The sequence below is a fragment of the Salmo trutta genome, unplaced genomic scaffold, assembly GCF_901001165.1.
Source record: "Salmo trutta unplaced genomic scaffold, fSalTru1.1, whole genome shotgun sequence".
Taxonomy (NCBI): Eukaryota; Metazoa; Chordata; class Actinopteri; order Salmoniformes; family Salmonidae; genus Salmo; species Salmo trutta.
In genome coordinates, this window is record NW_021822384.1 from 405,112 (window position 1) to 422,690 (window position 17,579).

Below are 17,579 nucleotides of genomic sequence, written 5' to 3' on the forward strand. Positions count from 1 at the left end.
TGTAATATATATATATATATATGACATAAACACTAACAAGACTGACCTGTACCCTTCCCTTCTCATTGTAATATATATATATATATATAAAGACATAAACACTAACAAGACCGACCTGTATTATACAAATGTTTAGTAACCTACCTCTGTACGGTGTTGGTTGATCTGAGATCTGTGTTGAAAGAGGAAGTTGTGGCAGTGATCATTGTTTTTATACTTGCGTACGTACATACGTATGTTTTTATACATGCGCAATGATGAATATTAACAGACACACCCTGTGGAAAGGTACTGGTTAAACCAGGTGATTACCCAATGGACGGGCTCAAAGGAAAACCATTCAACAGAATCTAGGGAGCTGGTTCAGGATTATGATGATGATATTGTCTTGGTGTTTGAGGAAGAGAAATACCAGCAAAATATGGAAGCCTTTTCATATAATATATAGTTATAATCATTTTAGAAACAACAAAATATTTTATTACTTTATCAAACATATTATGACATTAGTGATCGTCAAAATCTGTTATATTTGTGAATGTCAAAATCAACATTTGAGCCATTTAGACAGCGTGTGTCCCTGCTATAGACAAGGAGAAGGGCTATGTAAAGGGCCTAAATCAACATTTGGGCCATTTAAACAGCGTGTGTCCCTTCTATAGACAAGGGGAGAAGGACTAGGTAAAGGGTCTAAATCAACATTTGGTCCATTTAAACAGCGTGTGTCCCTTCTATAGACAAGGGGAGAAGGGCTATGTAAAGGGCCTAAATCAACATTTGGGCCATTTAAACAGCGTGTGTCCCTGCTATAGACAAGGGGAGAAGGACTAGGTAAAGGGCTCCATTTGTTGTTCTGTAGCATATGCAATGTGTCTGCCTCCAACATAAAACATTTCTTTACTTCCACACATAATTACTTCTTTATTTATTTTAGGTTTAAGGAAGTGTGTAGGTCACATTCTTTATTGTAGAGCTATGAAAGTTATATATTTAGATTCAACTGCTCGAGACAAATTCAGCAATTGCTTTGCCATGTCTGTGCTGTGAAGCAGTCGAGTTGGATAAATGTTTTTCTCAGGACTGCCCCAATTTGATGTGATGTCGGAGTGAAGTGATACACATTGATGTAATGATGCAGCCAACCACCAGAGGGAGGTAGATACATGTTTATCCGACAAAGGACCTAGAAAGGTCTGGATTTCAGTCTTTTGACTTAAAAAACTGCAGGGATTTTATAAAATAAGTAATGTAAACATATACATCTTTTTTTGAAGTAATCCTAATGCCCGATTTCAGGGGGCGGTCAGCTTTTAAGGAGAAGTTCTTTCAGGTTGTTCTGGTAGGTTGAGATGGCTGCATGCGCTGAGCAGCCATCAGCCACCTCCTCCAGTCAAGCCAGGTGGATCAGCATCTGGACATGGAAGGGGTCTCCGTTGATCCAGATCTTGAGAGGACCAGTCTTCATGTGGCCATCTTCCAGCATGGAGTTCTTCAGTTGCGTCAATGGAAACACAACGTTTGCATCTCTTCATCTTTTCCACATCAAGTTCATCTTCCGTCTCTTCAGGCCTTCCTCCATGACATCGTGTTCAGGCATTCCTCTCCATGACATCGCCTTCAGGCCTTCCTCCATGACATCGTCTTCAGGCCTTCCTCCATGACATCATCTTCAGGCCTTCCTCCATGACATCGTCTTCAGGCCTTCCTCCATGACATCGTGTTCAGGCCTTCCTCCATGACATCGTGTTCAGGCCTTCCTCCATGACATCGTCTTCAGGCCTTCCTCCATGACATCGTGTTCAGGCCTTCCATTTTTACATTTTTACATTTTAGTCATTTAGCAGACGCTCTTATCCAGAGCGACTTACAGTAGTGAATGCATACATTTCATACAATTTCATACATTTTTTTTTTTTCTGTGCTGGCCCCCCGTGGGAATCGAACCCACAACCCTGGCGTTGCAAACACCATGCTCTACCAACTGAGCTACAGGGAAGGCTTCCTCCATGACATCATCTTCAGGCCTTCCTCCATGTCATCGCTCACAGAGGACGCCTCATCTGCAAACACACGGTTCAGAACGTCTTCCATGCTCTCTAGACGGGTCAGGGTCTTGAAGGCAAACGTGATTATATCTATCAGTAGAGATATTGCTAAAGCCCCGAAGCCTGCTACCTCTGGTACAGTAGTGTTTGCTCACTAGGTCCTCAGTCCAAGCTGGTATGTAGCTGCATTAATCCAGTTTCTGCTCTTGGGACTGCTCGTTCACATTATCCAGTTTTGGCTTAAGAATGTCAGGAAAGTATTGTCAATAGAAACACAGACAGTAGAAACCCAGACAGTAGAAACCCAGACAGTAGAAACCCAGACAGTAGAAACACAGTCAGTAGAAACACAGGCAGTAGAAACACAGGCAGTAGAAACCCAGACAGTAGAAACACAAACAGTAGAAACACAAACAGTAGAAACACAGTCAGTTGAAACACAGTCAGTAGAAACACAGTCAGTAGAAACACAGACAGTAGTAACACAGTCAGTAGAAACACAGTCAGTAGAAACACAGGCAGTAGAAACACAGGCAGTAGAAACACAGACAGTAGAAACACAGACAGAAGACAGTAGAAACACAGACAGTAGAAACACAGACAGTAGAAACACAGACAGTAGAAACCCAGGCAGTAGAAACACAGACAGAAGACAGTAGAAACACAGACAGTAGAAACCCAGGCAGTAGAAACACAGACAGTAGAAACACAGACAGTAGAAACACAGGCAGTAGAAACAGACAGTAGAAACCCAGGCAGTAGAAACACAGACAGTAGAAACACAGACAGTAGAAACACAGGCAGTAGAAACAGACAGTAGAAACACAGACAGTAGAAACACAGTCAGTAGAAACACAGACAGTAGAAACACAGACAGTAGAAACCCAGGCAGTAGGACAAAACACATCATATTCTTCAGCGTTCAGACACCTGTTACACAGACAACCGTGGGACTGGAACCAGCAGCCATGAGAACTGCATGTGGCTACGTACCAAATGACACCCCTATACCCTATATAGTGCACTACCTTGGGTCCTGGTCAAAAGTGCACTATATAGGGGATAGGGTGCAATTTTCGATGGAAGCCAGTAATTTAGGGCTGTGCAGCCCTTATGGTTAGCAAAAATGTATGACATAAGTCAAAATGATAAATCCAGATGTCATTGAGGAGATTCATGCAGCACCTCTTGGTGATGTTCTTAAAATCAAAGAGATTTCACTGAATTTAACCTAGTTATTAATATATAAAAAAGGAAAGAATTAGGACTTGATGGTTGTTGAACTGACGACCAATCATTTTCTGTTCTGTTCTAGTCTAAAACGTTACATAATATCTGTATCATTATTTGTTGTACTTTCTGCTTATTTATCACTTCACTGAAAGTATTGATTATGTAATAGACATGTACCACTGTCTCACCCTACACTGTTTAGTGGCAAAGAAGGGTTGCCTCTTCTGCTGTAGTTGAGGGCTAAATCACCATGGAGATATTTCTATATAAATCACAAGGTCTACAGCCAGGACATTAGATGAAATGCAGCATGACAATATTACTCTGTCTACTCTAAATGGATTCATGTTATTTGTGATCAGACACACCATTGTGTGGTCAGTCATGTGATCAGGACACCATTGTGTGGTCCAGGGTCAGTGGGGTTGATCAGGACACCATTGTGTGGTCAGTCATGTGATCAGACACCATTGTGTGGTCAGTCATGTGATCAGACACACCATTGTGTGGTCACAGTCATGTGATCAGACACACCATTGTGTGGTCACAGTGATGTGATCAGACACACACCATTGTGTGTCACAGTGATGTGATCAGACACACCATTGTGTGGTCACAGTCATGTGATCAGACACACCATTGTGTGGTCACAGTCATGTGATCAGACACACCATTGTGTGGGTCACAGTCATGTGATCAGACACACATTGTGTGGTCACAGTCATGTGATCAGACACACCATTGTGTATCCACAGTCATGTGATCAGACACACCATTGTGTGGTCACAGTCATGTGATCAGACACACCATTGTTTGGTCCCACTTGCAATAAGAAGCAATAAGCAAGCTGTAATTGTCAACATTTATTGATTAGTCTGTCAGTAGTTTTATGCATGGTTGTTTCATTCATGAGTTATAACAATTTCAACATGATACAGTATTCCAATGTAATAACAGTTACCACATTGTATCCATGATTAACTTTAACAAGCTACATTGTCAAAACCAAGAAAGCAGAATGATGGATCCATGAAGTAATATAATAATATACCATTTAGCAGACGCTTTTATCCAAAGAGACTTACAGTCGCACTGCATAAAATATTGTTTTGTAAGTATGGGTGGTCCCAGGAATCTAACCATCCTCTACCAACTGAGCTACAAAGGACCTGAAGTCACTGGGAAGTCACCGTCTCAGAAGAGTACAAAAGTAGTGAGCCATGACTCTATTCCACATGATATTTTGAGACACGTTAAAGCAAAAAGCAAGTGATCAAAATGTAGAACAAAATAAAACAATATTTAGATTGCAACAATCTGATCTAGGTAGATGTCTTAATCTATTAAATGTTTATCTTAGCAGGGAAGGCCCACTGAGACCAAAGTCTCTTTTTCAAAGGAAACCATGCTTCACAGAAATGCAGTGTACTTCATAAGGAACCAGTGATGAGAATTACAGAAAACAAAGGTGCATGAGAGATAAAACAATACAAATGATTAAAAAAACATGTACCTTTGACCTAGGACAAGTAATCTATCAATGCCCAAAAGGCACTAGTGGAATGGTTGAACATAAATACTGACATTACAGTATTTGCAGCCTACCTCTCAATTTTAATCGACATTGTTGTGTTGTTCCCAGGACAACCACTGGGTGGCATTGTGTTGTTCCCAGGACAACCACTGGGAGGCATTGTTGTATTGTTCCCAGGACAACCACTGGGTGCATTGTATTAGCTGTATTTGCAACAATCTACCTACGACATATCCATAGGCTCATCACCATTGAAAAGAGCCTCAAACAGGAAGCGGTTTTTCTGTGCCTCTTCCTGAACTCTTGTCAAAACTGCCTGATTGTTGTCCTCCTTCAAACGGATGACAAAGTTCTGTAATATGGTGAACAGAGGGAGGGCGTACTCTAACACACTCTGTGTGCTCTGAGTGCGCTTATCCTCATAGTCAAAGCCACCAGTATGCATGCCAAACACTCGACCAAGGTCATCGAAGACTGGAGAGCCAGAAGATCCATGGAAGAAGGAGGTGTTATAGGTCACAAAGTCGTCCTTGTTCTCCTGCATCACCTCCTCGTAGCGCTTTTTGTTTTTTTCAACGGCATCATTTATTGTGAAGATTGCATATCCATTTTCCCGTTTATATTTATTCGCAGCCTCCTCTCTTATTTCACTGCCAATGATGGAGGTGGGTTCCATTTGTTTCACCAGTCCACCTGGGTGTCCAATGAGGCAGGCCCCACCGCATGCTGGAACTGGGCCATATTCACGGAGGAGACCAGGAGGGACCTTTTTCTGTTTCTTGTTTTTCGGAGGTTCCATCTCCAGTATGGCATAGTCCATGTAATGTTTTCCCTGAAGTCCATGTTGAAAGTCGATCAGCAGGGTTTTTGCTTTTCTCATGTTCACATCGGATCCATTTGGATTTTCATAGTTGAACTTCACAGATACAGCAACTGACAACTGCATGTTTGTTCTTACAGTTTTACCAAACAAATGTCCATTTGTTAGGATGAAGTTATCAAACAGCACGAAGCCTGTCCCCTGAACACCCTGAACACCCTCAACAAACACCTGACAAACGGAGGCACCAAGTTCAATCAATTTCTTCACTCTGTGAACCTCTGAGAACTTCTGTCTGATTTTCCCGAATTCCTGCTTCATCAGATCCAACTCTTCAGGAAATGTCTTCTTTTGGCTGTCCTCCCTCCTACTTTCCATCTGCTTCACCAGATCATCAAACTGGTTGCGAAGGATCGTCAATATTTCACCATGGTCTGGCATGGGATTGCTTTTCCGTTTCTGCTTTGTTTTCGAAGAGGACTCTCCTACATCTGATGTTTCAGTTGTTAGCGTCGATGGAGTCATCTGTGTGCTGTCTCCTTCAGAGTTTACAAGGGTTTTTGTTTTAATTGTGGAGTCAGATGTTTCCATCTTAGTTGCCGTTTTCTCCTTATGTTTTGTCAGACAGATTTCAAAGCTTCGATTATTAAGTTTTTTTGCTATTTGCCCCATTGAAACCTTTTTTCCTTTTATTCGCTCAGAGAGCTGACATTTTTCTTCAAACACAATGTCAGAGAAGCGCCCATCATTTCGTAGAGCCTTCTCCACTTCCTCCTTCTCTTTTGCATAGATACATAGAGGTCTGTAGGACTGAAGTTCTTTGTTTCTAACTATTAGTTTTGATTTGCTGTTTTTCCCTCCTGTTGTCTCAATAGAGAAAGTGACAAATTTGTCTGTTTCCTCACCCGTGTCCCCTGCAGTTTCATCTGTGGCATATGTGACCGTCTCAATAGTGAGATGGTCATCCTCTTTGATCAGCCAACATGGAAAGTGCTTCACTATGTACCCCTTACAACAGTTGATGACAATGTCTCTCCCTTTCAGTGTCTTCTTGTCCATTTGGTTTAACTCCTTGAATGTGTCATTAGTTTCAAGTGCTCTCAATATTGTTCCAGGTTTTGCAGGTGATTTCCTCTTTGGTTATTTTAAGTTGGGCAACTGAAGGAGAACGAGTGACAGTGTTCCGTTTCTGGATAAATCTGTAAAAGAAAATCGAACATCAATATTCTCATGTTACTGGTGTTACTGAAATGGTAAGCATAAAGTATTCTGAGATACTCTGCAGTATATTTTCATCATATTGAGAAACAGTATAAATATACACACACGATAAGATCCCTCTGTCCTTGATGCTGATGATGTTTTTATTATGTGACCCATCAAAGTCATGCTTAAATTAAAACTAAAATAACTTCACTTACATTGCTCTCAAGCGGCTCAGACTTCACCATGGCTGCCATTGGACCTGTGAAATGACCTGTGAAATTATTCAATATTATTATTATTATTATTATTATTATTAAGTCCATTGGTTGATAAGAGGGTCATTCCATCAATAGTGCCTTTTGGGTAATTTGGTTTAAAACAACTATTTATTTCACATAATTGTAACATTGTCATAAAGAGCACGTTCAACTTCATAAAGAAACATGTTTCTGTCACAGGTGTAGCCGTGTTGAATAGACCAAATCGCAGCCGGGATATGAATGCTCATCTTTTAATACTTTAGAATAAAGCATACACGGGAAACCAATAAACAAGAACGACTAGAGCCAGTTTCACAGGCTCTGTACTTACATACAGCAGTGCGAAATAAACAACCCGCAAACCCCAGGTGAAAAACACACTCCTAATATATGACTCCCAATCAGGAACAACGACATATAGCTGTTCCTGATCGGGAGCCACACAGACTAACAAAGAAACAGAACAACTAGATAAACCATAGAAAACCAACACTAGAACAAAACTTAAACCCCAGACTACATAAATCAAACACCCCTTAAATAACACACACAACCCGAACCATATGAAACAAATACCCCTCTGCCATGTCCTGACCAAATATAATACAATTGCTCCCTCTGCTGGTCAGGACGTGACAGTTCCCATCTCAAGAGGTTAAAGGTAAACTAAGTGAAATAACGTAGCAACGAGCAGCTGACTAGGTATCCCCTTCCCCAACTCACCGGCTTTTACACTATGAATTGAATATTAGATGTTCAATGTTTCTTTTGAAAGAAATTACATTTTTAAAGGAATAGTTTCACCATATTAAAATGAGAGTTCAGTTCACGTACAGTATGTAACAGGGTTGATCTTGAAATGAGGGACAAATGTACAGGTGAAATCGGAAGTTTACATACACTTAGGTTGGAGTCATTAAAACTCGTTTTTCAACCACTCCACAAATTTCTTGTTAACAAAGTATAGTTTTGGCAAGTCGGTTAGGATATCTACTTTGTAAAGCCTAGTTACTTTGACAGTCATTTCTGAAGATGTTTAATTATTTCACGTGATTAGTAATGAATTTACAGTTGAAGTTGGAAGTTTACATACACCTTAGCCAAATACATTTAAACTCAGTTTTTCACAATTCCTGACATTTAATCGAAGTAAAAATTCCCTGTCTTAACTCAGTTAGGATCACCATTTTATTTTAAGAATGTGAAATGTCAGAATACTATTAGAGAGAATTATTTATTTCAGCTTTTATTTATTTCATCACATTCCCAGAGGGTCAGAAGTTTACATACACTCAATTAGTATTTGGTAGCATTGCCTTTAAATTGTTTAACTTGGGCCAAACGTTTCGGGTAGCCTTCCACAAGCTTCCCACAATAAGTTGGGTGAATTTTGGCCCATTCCTCCTGACAGAGCTGGTGTAACCGAGTCAAGTTTGTAGGCCTCCTTGCTCGCACACACTTTTTCAGTTCTGCCCACAAATTTTCTACAGGAGTGATGTCAGGGCTTTGTGATGCCCACTCCAATACCTTGACTTTGTTGTCCTTAAGCCATTTTGCTACAACTTTGGAAGTATGCTTGTGGTCATTGTCCATTTGGAAGACCCATTTGCGACCAAGCTTTAACTTCCTGACTGATGTCTTGAGATGTTGCTTCAAAATATTAACATAATTGTCCCTCCTCGTGATGCTATTTATTTTGTGAAGTGCACCAGTCCCTCCTGCAGCAAAGCACCCCCACAACATGATGCTGCCACCCCCGTGCTTCACGGTTGGGATGGTGTTCTTTGGTTTGCAAGCTTCCCCCTTTTCCCTCACAAACATAACTATGGTCATTATGGACCAATTCAGGTTCTATTTCTGTTTCATTCAGACCATAGGACATTTCTCCAAAAGTAAGATCTTTGTCCCCATGTGCAGAATGAAAACTGTAGTCTGTTTTTTTCTGGACGGGTTTTGCGAGCAGTGGCTTCTTCATTGCTGCGCGGCCTTTCAGGGTATATGTCGAGTATAGGAACTCGTCCTATTGTGTGATATAGATACTTTGTACCTGTTTCCTCAAGCATCTTCACAAGGTCCTTTGCTGTTGTTCTGGGATTGATTTGCACCTTTTCGCACCAAAGTACGTTCATCTCTAGGAGACAGAACGCATCTCCTTCCTGAGTGCCTGAGTGGTATGACGGCTACGTGGGTCCTATGGTGTTTATACTGCATACTATTGTTTGTACAGATGAACGTGGTACCTTCAGGCGTTTGGAAATTGCTCCCAGGATGAATCAGACTTGTGGAGGTCTACAATTTTCTTTCTGAGATCTTGGCTGATTTCTTTTCATTTTTCCATGATATCATGCAAAGAGGCACTGAGTTTGAAGGTAGGCCTTGAAGTACATCCACAGGTACACCTCCAATTGACTCAAATGATGTCAATTAGCCTAACAGAAACTTCTAAAGCCATGACATCATTTTCTGGAATTTTCCAAGCTGTTTAAAGGCACAGACAACTTAGTGTATGTAAACTTCTGACCCACTGGAATTGTGATACAGTAAATTATAAGTGAAATAATCTGTAAACAATTTTTGGAAAAAATTACTTGTGTCATGCACAAAGTAGATGTCCTAACCACTTGCCAAAACTATAGTTTGTTAACAAGAAATGTGTGTAGTGGTCGAAAAATGAGTTTTAATGACTCCAACCTAAGTGTATGTAAACGTCCGACTTCAACTGTACCTGCCCCACCCTCAACTTCTGGAGAGGCCCTGTCTAAACCAGAGACTGTTGGTAATCACTGCATATATAGGGTACTGTAAATGCCCCCACCCTCAACTTCTGGAAAGGTCCTGTCTAAACCAGAGACTGTTGGTAATCACGCATATATAGGGTACTGTATAAATGCCCCACCCTCAACTTCTGGAAAGGGTCTGTCTAAACCAGAGACTGTTGGTGATCACTGCATATATAGGGTACTGTATAAATGCCCCACCCTCAACTTCTGGAGAGGCCCTGTCTAAACCAGAGACTGTTGGTGATCACTGCATATATAGGGTACTGTATAAATGCCCCCACCCTCAACTTCTGGAGAGGCCCTGTCTAAACCAGAGACTGTTGGTGATCACTGCATATATAGGGTACTGTATAAATGCCCCCACCCTCAACTTCTGGAGAGGCCCTGTCTAAACCAGATGGTAGTAAATTAATAAAGCAACTGTATTTTGGTCAAGCTATAGAAGGTAATGGAGAGAGATATAATTATAATAACAATTACAAAATTACCTTATTTTACAATTTAGTTGAGTAGACAGTAATATGTAAAAATGCCAAATGATTAGTGAAATGTGAGCCAAACAGTCTCTTTTGATGACATGATTGATAAGCTTGTGTTATTACCTCCCTACTAGTACGTACAACAGGTGTGTTCAAAAGACAGTGGTCAATTATTGAAAAGTTTTGGATTGATAAACTTGTGTTATTACCACCATACTATTGTGTAACAACACAGGTTGTGTTCGTAAATTCAATTGGAGTGCCAGAGTGCGCGCTGGGCGTTCGTAAATTCAGAGTTTTGTCAGATTATCCGGTCATAAATTCAGAGTTTTTGTCAGATTATCCGGTCATAAATTCAGAGCGTTTTGCTCTCAGAGGGTTCAGAGATCTCACTGGATGCTCTGGCCGTGGAGTAGGGTTGATCCAAGCGTTCTGGCTTCACAATGGCAGTCAAGCACCGCTAACAAGCTTGCTAGCTACTTCCAGACACATAATGAGAGAACACCTCACTCTGATCATTTTACTCCTCCTAGCAGAGCTGGTTAGGCTGTTTTCATGTTATACAGAGCGATGTTGACTGTAACTGTGCTGCTGGCAACAATTAAATTACACTGTACTGTGGAAAAATACAGCCGCCTAAAGCTGGGTGGAGTTCTCTACTGATGTAAGTTAGTGTGTGTGTGTTAATATAAAAGGCTTTGTACATTGTAAGGATTTTCAGAGCTCTCATAAATAAACGTTTTGACCCTTGTAGGCTGGCTATCCGTCTGCTTCATTCAACCAGAATCTTACACAGTCTGGGGGGGGGGGGGGCAGACTGAGTAATTTCATTGAAGTTCGGTTTAAGAACATTGATAACTTAATTCACGTAACACAAACCTAATGCAATGGTAAATCTCAGCGCTATAGGTTCGGGGGTGTGTCCTTAATATTTGTTTATATTTTCACAACCTGAAAGGGCTGGGTTTTCACTATAGTGCAGGGTTTTATTAATGAATAAACAAGTTATCGGTGTGTCGAGGTTTGGCCCAAAACTGGCCAATCAGAATGTGCTCCATGGCTAAATATGTGGTTGCTTCAAGTTGTGTATTTACGGTCTTTACTGTATTGCGTTGTCATCCAACTCCAATTCAAATGTTAGTCCTTTATAGCCTAGTTTGTTAAATAGCCTGCTCATATTTGCTAAATATGTTTTACATTTTTTTGCAGTCCACATTGTTCTTATTGCATTTATTCAACAAGTCCGAGCGATAACAGCCTACACTGATAACTCCATCTTAGATAACAGCCTACACTGATACCTCCAGTTTAGATAACAGCCTACACTGATAACTCCAGCTTAGATAACAGCCTACACTGATAGCTCCAGCTTAGATAACAGCCTACACTGATAACTCCAGTTTAGATAACAGCCTACACTGATAACTCTAGCTTAGATAACAGCCTACACTGATACCTCCAGTTTAGATAACAGCCTACACTGATAACTCCAGCTTAGATAACAGCCTACACTGATAACTCCAGCTTAGATAACAGCCTACACTGATAACTCCAGTTTAGATAACAGCCTACACTGATAACTCCAGCTTAGATAACAGCCTACACTGATACCTCCAGCTTAGATAACAGCCTACACTGATAACTCCAGCTTAGATAACAGCCTACACTGATAACTCCAGTTTAGATAACAGCCTACACTGATAACTCCAGCTTAGATAACAGCCTACACTGATACCTCCAGCTTAGATAACAGCCTACACTGATAACTCCAGCTTAGATAACAGCCTACACTGATAGCTCCAGCTTAGATAACAGCCTACACTGATAACTCCAGTTTAGATAACAGCCTACACTGATAACTCCAGCTTAGTTCCCAAGTTTCTAAACCATACCACACCATATTTGGTAACGTTATAGTGTCGCCATAATATTTGAATTGAGGAAGTGTCATCATAATCATTAGGATGTTTTAGTGATCTGCAGTAGACGTCCTAAATTCCCCCAGCCTTCAGATGTGAGCTAAACAGCACACTTGAACTTGATATTTGTGTTTTTAGGCTATGAATGAGAAAGTGAACTTGTAATTTCCGAACGTTTAGCTCAGATGTATGCCAATTTGCGATCTATTAACAGCAAGGGTTGCATTAAATTGGCGCAATATTTTTTATGATGCATTTGGCGATGTTCAATTCATTCGCACATAAGGTAAACATAAGCATTCACTGTGGAAGTTGGTACATGTAGGCCCTTCATATATAGGCTATGCCCAGCACTTTGATCAATTCAGACATTTCTCTCAAAACAAAAGGATGTTGATTCGCATGGGACTAGTATTATCAGAGGACTTTGCAGTTTGCCAAAAAACAGTAGGTTATTCTGTCTGGAATTGTTACTCTCTTGCAATGTAAAAATTACTGCCATGGCAGATTCGGACTAAAATTACAGATGTGGTATTTTTCATTACATTACCCGACCACGGCCAGTAAAACTAATCATGTCCGAATAGAACTAGTGACTCTTCTGTCTCATCCTTCACTCCATCCTGCCTACATCGCAACAAGGCCAGGATCCACTCTCCAAAAATGTCACTCCAACTGGACCAGATTCTTCTTTAACATGTCCGTCAATGCAAGGCTCGGGCTCCGAGCTCTTCACTACACCTCCCACAAAATGTTAACTTCCTCTGGTGAGAGGTTAGCATTACAAGTTTATACCACCAGACCAGAGGAGGCTGGTGGAAGGAACTGTAGGTGGACAGGCTCATTGTAATGGCTGAAATGGAACGGTATCAAACACATTAAACAAATGGAAACCACTTGTTTGATTCTGTTCCATTTATTCCATTCCAGCCATTACAATGAGCTCCTATAGCTCCTATAGAGCCCGTCCTCCTATAGCTCCTATAGAGCCCGTCCTCCTATAGCTCCTATAGAGCCCGTCCTCCTATAGCTCCTATAGAGCCCGTCCTCCTATAGCTCCTATAGAGCCCGTCCTCCTATAGCTCCTATAGAGCCCGTCCTCCTATAGCTCCTATAGAGCCCGTCCTCCTATAGCTCCTATAGGGCCCGTCCTCCCATAGCTCCTATAGAGCCCGTCCTCCCATAGCTCCTATAGGGCCCGTCCTCCCATAGCTCCTATAGGGCCCGTCCTCCCATAGCTCCTATAGGGCCCGTCCTCCCATAGCTCCTATAGAGCCCGTCCTCCTATAGCTCCTATAGGGCCCGTCCTCCCATAGCTCCTATAGGGCCCGTCCTCCTATAGCTCCTATAGGGCCCGTCCTCCCATAGCTCCTATAGGGCCCGTCCTCCCATAGCTCCTATAGGGCCCGTCCTCCCATAGCTCCTATAGAGCCCGTCCTCCCATAGCTCCTATAGGGCCCGTCCTCCTATAGCTCCTATAGGGCCCGTCCTCCTATAGCTCCTATAGGGCCCGTCCTCCCATAGCTCCTATAGGGCCCGTCCTCCCATAGCTCCTATAGAGCCCGTCCTCCTATAGCTCCTATAGAGCCCGTCCTCCTATAGCTCCTATAGAGCCCGTCCTCCTATAGCTCCTATAGAGCCCGTCCTCCCATAGCTCCTATAGGGCCCGTCCTCCTATAGCTCCTATAGGGCCCGTCCTCCCATAGCTCCTATAGAGCCCGTCCTCCCCCCCACGACACACTGAAATGGAAGCAGTGAACAGAGCGGGAGAGCGTCACCTCCCAAGATATAGTGGCCCTCCCAAGACAAACATGGAAGTCCCAAAAAATTACGTTGGAGGGAATTTTATTGACCAGGCCCTTTACCTCCTCCCTGCACATCGCCTCATACCCACTCTCCTCTCCGTTTCCAGTCCAAGTGCTGGATATGCGACCATTGGGATCTGGCACTAATACGCATGTCACAGATCCACTCACCCTCACCGTGGGAACCAAGCACCAGGACAGCCTTTCCTCATCACCTCCGCACCAGTGCACAAAGTCATCCTTGGCCTCCCGTGGCTCCAACTCCATAATCCCACCATCTCCTGGTCAGAGAGGAGGATCACCGCCTGGGGACCAGGATGATGGAGGACCTGCTTTCCCACCACCTGATGTTCCACGTCAGTGGAGGGACCTGTGAGTGTCCGCCAGCCCATCAATTGGTCTGTATCGTTGGCCCTGTGTTTTGGGATGTAGATGTGGACATTTGCCAGGATCTGGAGAAGTAACCTGCTCCTGCCAACTGCCCTCCGGAGCACACAATGTCAACTCATGTTCAGTATGTACTCAATCTAAATCTCCCCGGCACGCTCCAGCAGGAAAACTCCTTCCCCCTCCCGTGCCTCAGCGTCCTTGGTCTCATCTGTCCATTGATTTAGTCTCTGATCTCCCCTCCTCTGATCGTGGCCCCCCAATTCACATGTATGGAAGGCTTTCATGGAGAAGCTGGGGGTCACGGTCAGCCTCACTTCTGGGTACCAGCCTCAATCTAACGGGCAGGGGAAGAGGATGAACCAGGAGCTGGGGAGGTTCCTGAGGAGTCACTGCCAGGACCTGCTGGGGGAGTGGTCACGATTCCTTACTTGGGCTGAATTCGCCCAGAATTCATTGCGACACTCCTCCACAGGGCTGACTCCCTTCCAGCGTGTTCTAGGCTATCAGCCGGCCCTGGCTCTGTGGACCCCGAGCCAGAACGAAGCTCCTGCGGTGGACGTGGGATTCAGATGCGCAGAAGAGGTATGGAACGATACCCACGTGAGACTCCAGCGCGCCGTCCACCGTCAGAAAGACCCAAGTTCATAACTGAAAGCAACAAAAAACTGAGCTTGAAAAAAGTGAAAGCTTGCAAAACAAAGAACACCGACAAAAGGTCAAGTTTCAAGTTTCAATTGACTGTTTCAACAGCTCTGGAACTTTTAGTGTCCAGTAGATTAGTAGGAGAACATTTTGTTCATGCTGCGATTTTGATGTAATTCGATCCTTTAAAGGCCCAATGCATCTGTTTTTATATCAATATCAAATCATTTCTGGGTAACAATTAAGTACCTTACAGTAATAGATTTACCGTATTGGACTCATGTACTCAACTAAAAGCCCCCCCAACAGGATTCAACATAAATTCATGGACTCAATTAAAAGCCCCCCCAACAGGATTCAACACGAATTCATGGACTCAACTAAAAGCCCCCCAACAGGATTCAACATGAATTCATGGACTCAACTAAAAGCCCCCCCAACAGGATTCAACATGAATTCATGGACTCAACTAAAAGCCCCCCCAACAGGATTCAACATGAATTCATGGACTCAACTAAAAGCCCCCCCCCCAACAGGATTCAACATGAATTCATGGACTCAACTAAACAAAGTTTACAGAACCCAGACAACAAATCAATTATTACATGGGTTTTCACTTCACAAGTAGATTCGTTTTCACTTGTCATGATAGGTCCAATGTGATTTGAATCGGACCACATTTTGTTTTGAAACATTTAGTCAAACACACTTTTATCCCTGTACATTGTCATGACGTTGGCCTGTGTGTAAGGTTTATGACCCCCCCATAAATACCTTTCTCCCTTCCCCTCTCTCTCTGACCCTACTGAAGGACTGGAATAGCCTGTGTTAAATATAGAGAGTCTGGGAACATCAAACAAATGGGGAAAAGGAACCATATTTTGGTAATAAAACCAGTTGGAAATATGCTTGATAACGTAATGAGTATGGAGGTCAGTTCATTGTTATCTGAGACATTATGATTGATGACAGGACGACATAAACTGTACCTAAGAATGTATACACCCTCTAGTTATCAGAGTCACATGGAATTGTTATGCAATTGAAATGTTTGATATTGAAATTGTTTGTTAGGAGATTAAATGTAATTTTAGCTTCCAAATGAGAGAATTGGGTTTTCATAAGGAAAGTGCCCTGCTCGATCAGTGGCCCAACCCTGTGAAGAGACAGGGGTTATAAACGATGAAACACCCCCTTCCCCCCTCTCCACTATATAAGCCTTTGATGAAAAGATAACCAGTAGTTCCAGTACGGGAGGTCTGCAGCCTCTACGTTAGAAGGACACACATGTAAAGGACAGAACTAAGCCAACCTCGGCGTGAGCTATGGTATGAACTGGTATGAACTTTGAGCTTATTCACTACAGAAGTGATACTTCCTAGGCTGCAGTCCTCCCGTACTGGAACATGTGAATGTCTTTTCGTCAAAGGCTTATATAGTGGAGAGGAGGGAAGGAGGTGTTTCATCGTTTATAACCCCTGTCTCTTCACAGGGTTGGCCACTGATCGGGCAGGGCACTTTCCTTATGAAAACCCAATTCTCTCATTTGGAAGCTAAAATTACATTTAATCTCCTAACAAACAATTTCAATATCAAACATTTCAATTGCATAACAAATCCATGTGACTCTGATAACTAGAGGGTGTATACTTTCTCAGGTACAGTTTATGTCGTCCTGTCATCAATCATAATGTCTCAGATAACAATGAACTGACATACATACTCATTACGTTATCAAGCATATTTCCAACTGGTTTTTATTATCAAAAGATGGTTCCTTTCCCCATTTGTTTGATGTTCCCAGACTCTCTATATTTAACAGGACAGCAGTCCTTCAGTAGGGTCAGTAAGAGAGGGGAAGGGAGAAAGGTATTTATGGGGGGGTCATAAACCTTACCCACAGGCCAACGCCATGACAGTAGGTATGTTTTTATACCTGCTCAATGATGATAGACACACCCTGTGGAAAGGTACTGGCTAAACCAAGCTCAGCGTTTGTTGTTAGCAACTACAGCCTTCATTACTAAGACTTTAAGATAGTCTAGCAACTGCACATCGTCATGCCAACCGGTTTCAATGTGATAAGACAGCTGGCATACTATTCCAATACCTTCCATACTCATCACAGTCCTAATCGATAGACTAAACATGCTAGGTCATTTCCCTGAGTCTGAATCATTCAGTCGACTGAACAGGTGCTAGCAACTGCTTTAGCCATCACTGTTAATACAACTTCCTGTCCCAATGAATTGAACATCATTTAATGGACTCAACAAGGCAAAGTTTACAGTGTGAACAAAAATAAACACAATCACATATCAATTATAATATGGGTTCTCACTACATGATTAGACTAGTTTTCGCTTTTCATGACAATGTAGAGCCTGTTTGTTAATGTTCTATTCAAAACTATTATATAAATGTTTAGTAACCTACCTCTGTTACTGCGTTGGTTGATCTGAGATC

The 17,579-nt window shown here is 42.3% G+C and overlaps 1 protein-coding gene across 1 annotated transcript in view; it reads right to left on the reverse strand.

The window, feature by feature from the left end:
• LOC115182058 (protein FAM111A-like) overlaps positions 1-17,579 on the reverse strand; it is a 35,093-nt gene extending 17,514 nt beyond the window's left edge. Inside the window, exon 1 of the mRNA XM_029743706.1 lies at positions 17,550-17,579. The gene's annotated coding sequence lies outside the window, so the exon portion shown is untranslated. The remainder of the gene's footprint in view (positions 1-17,549) is intronic.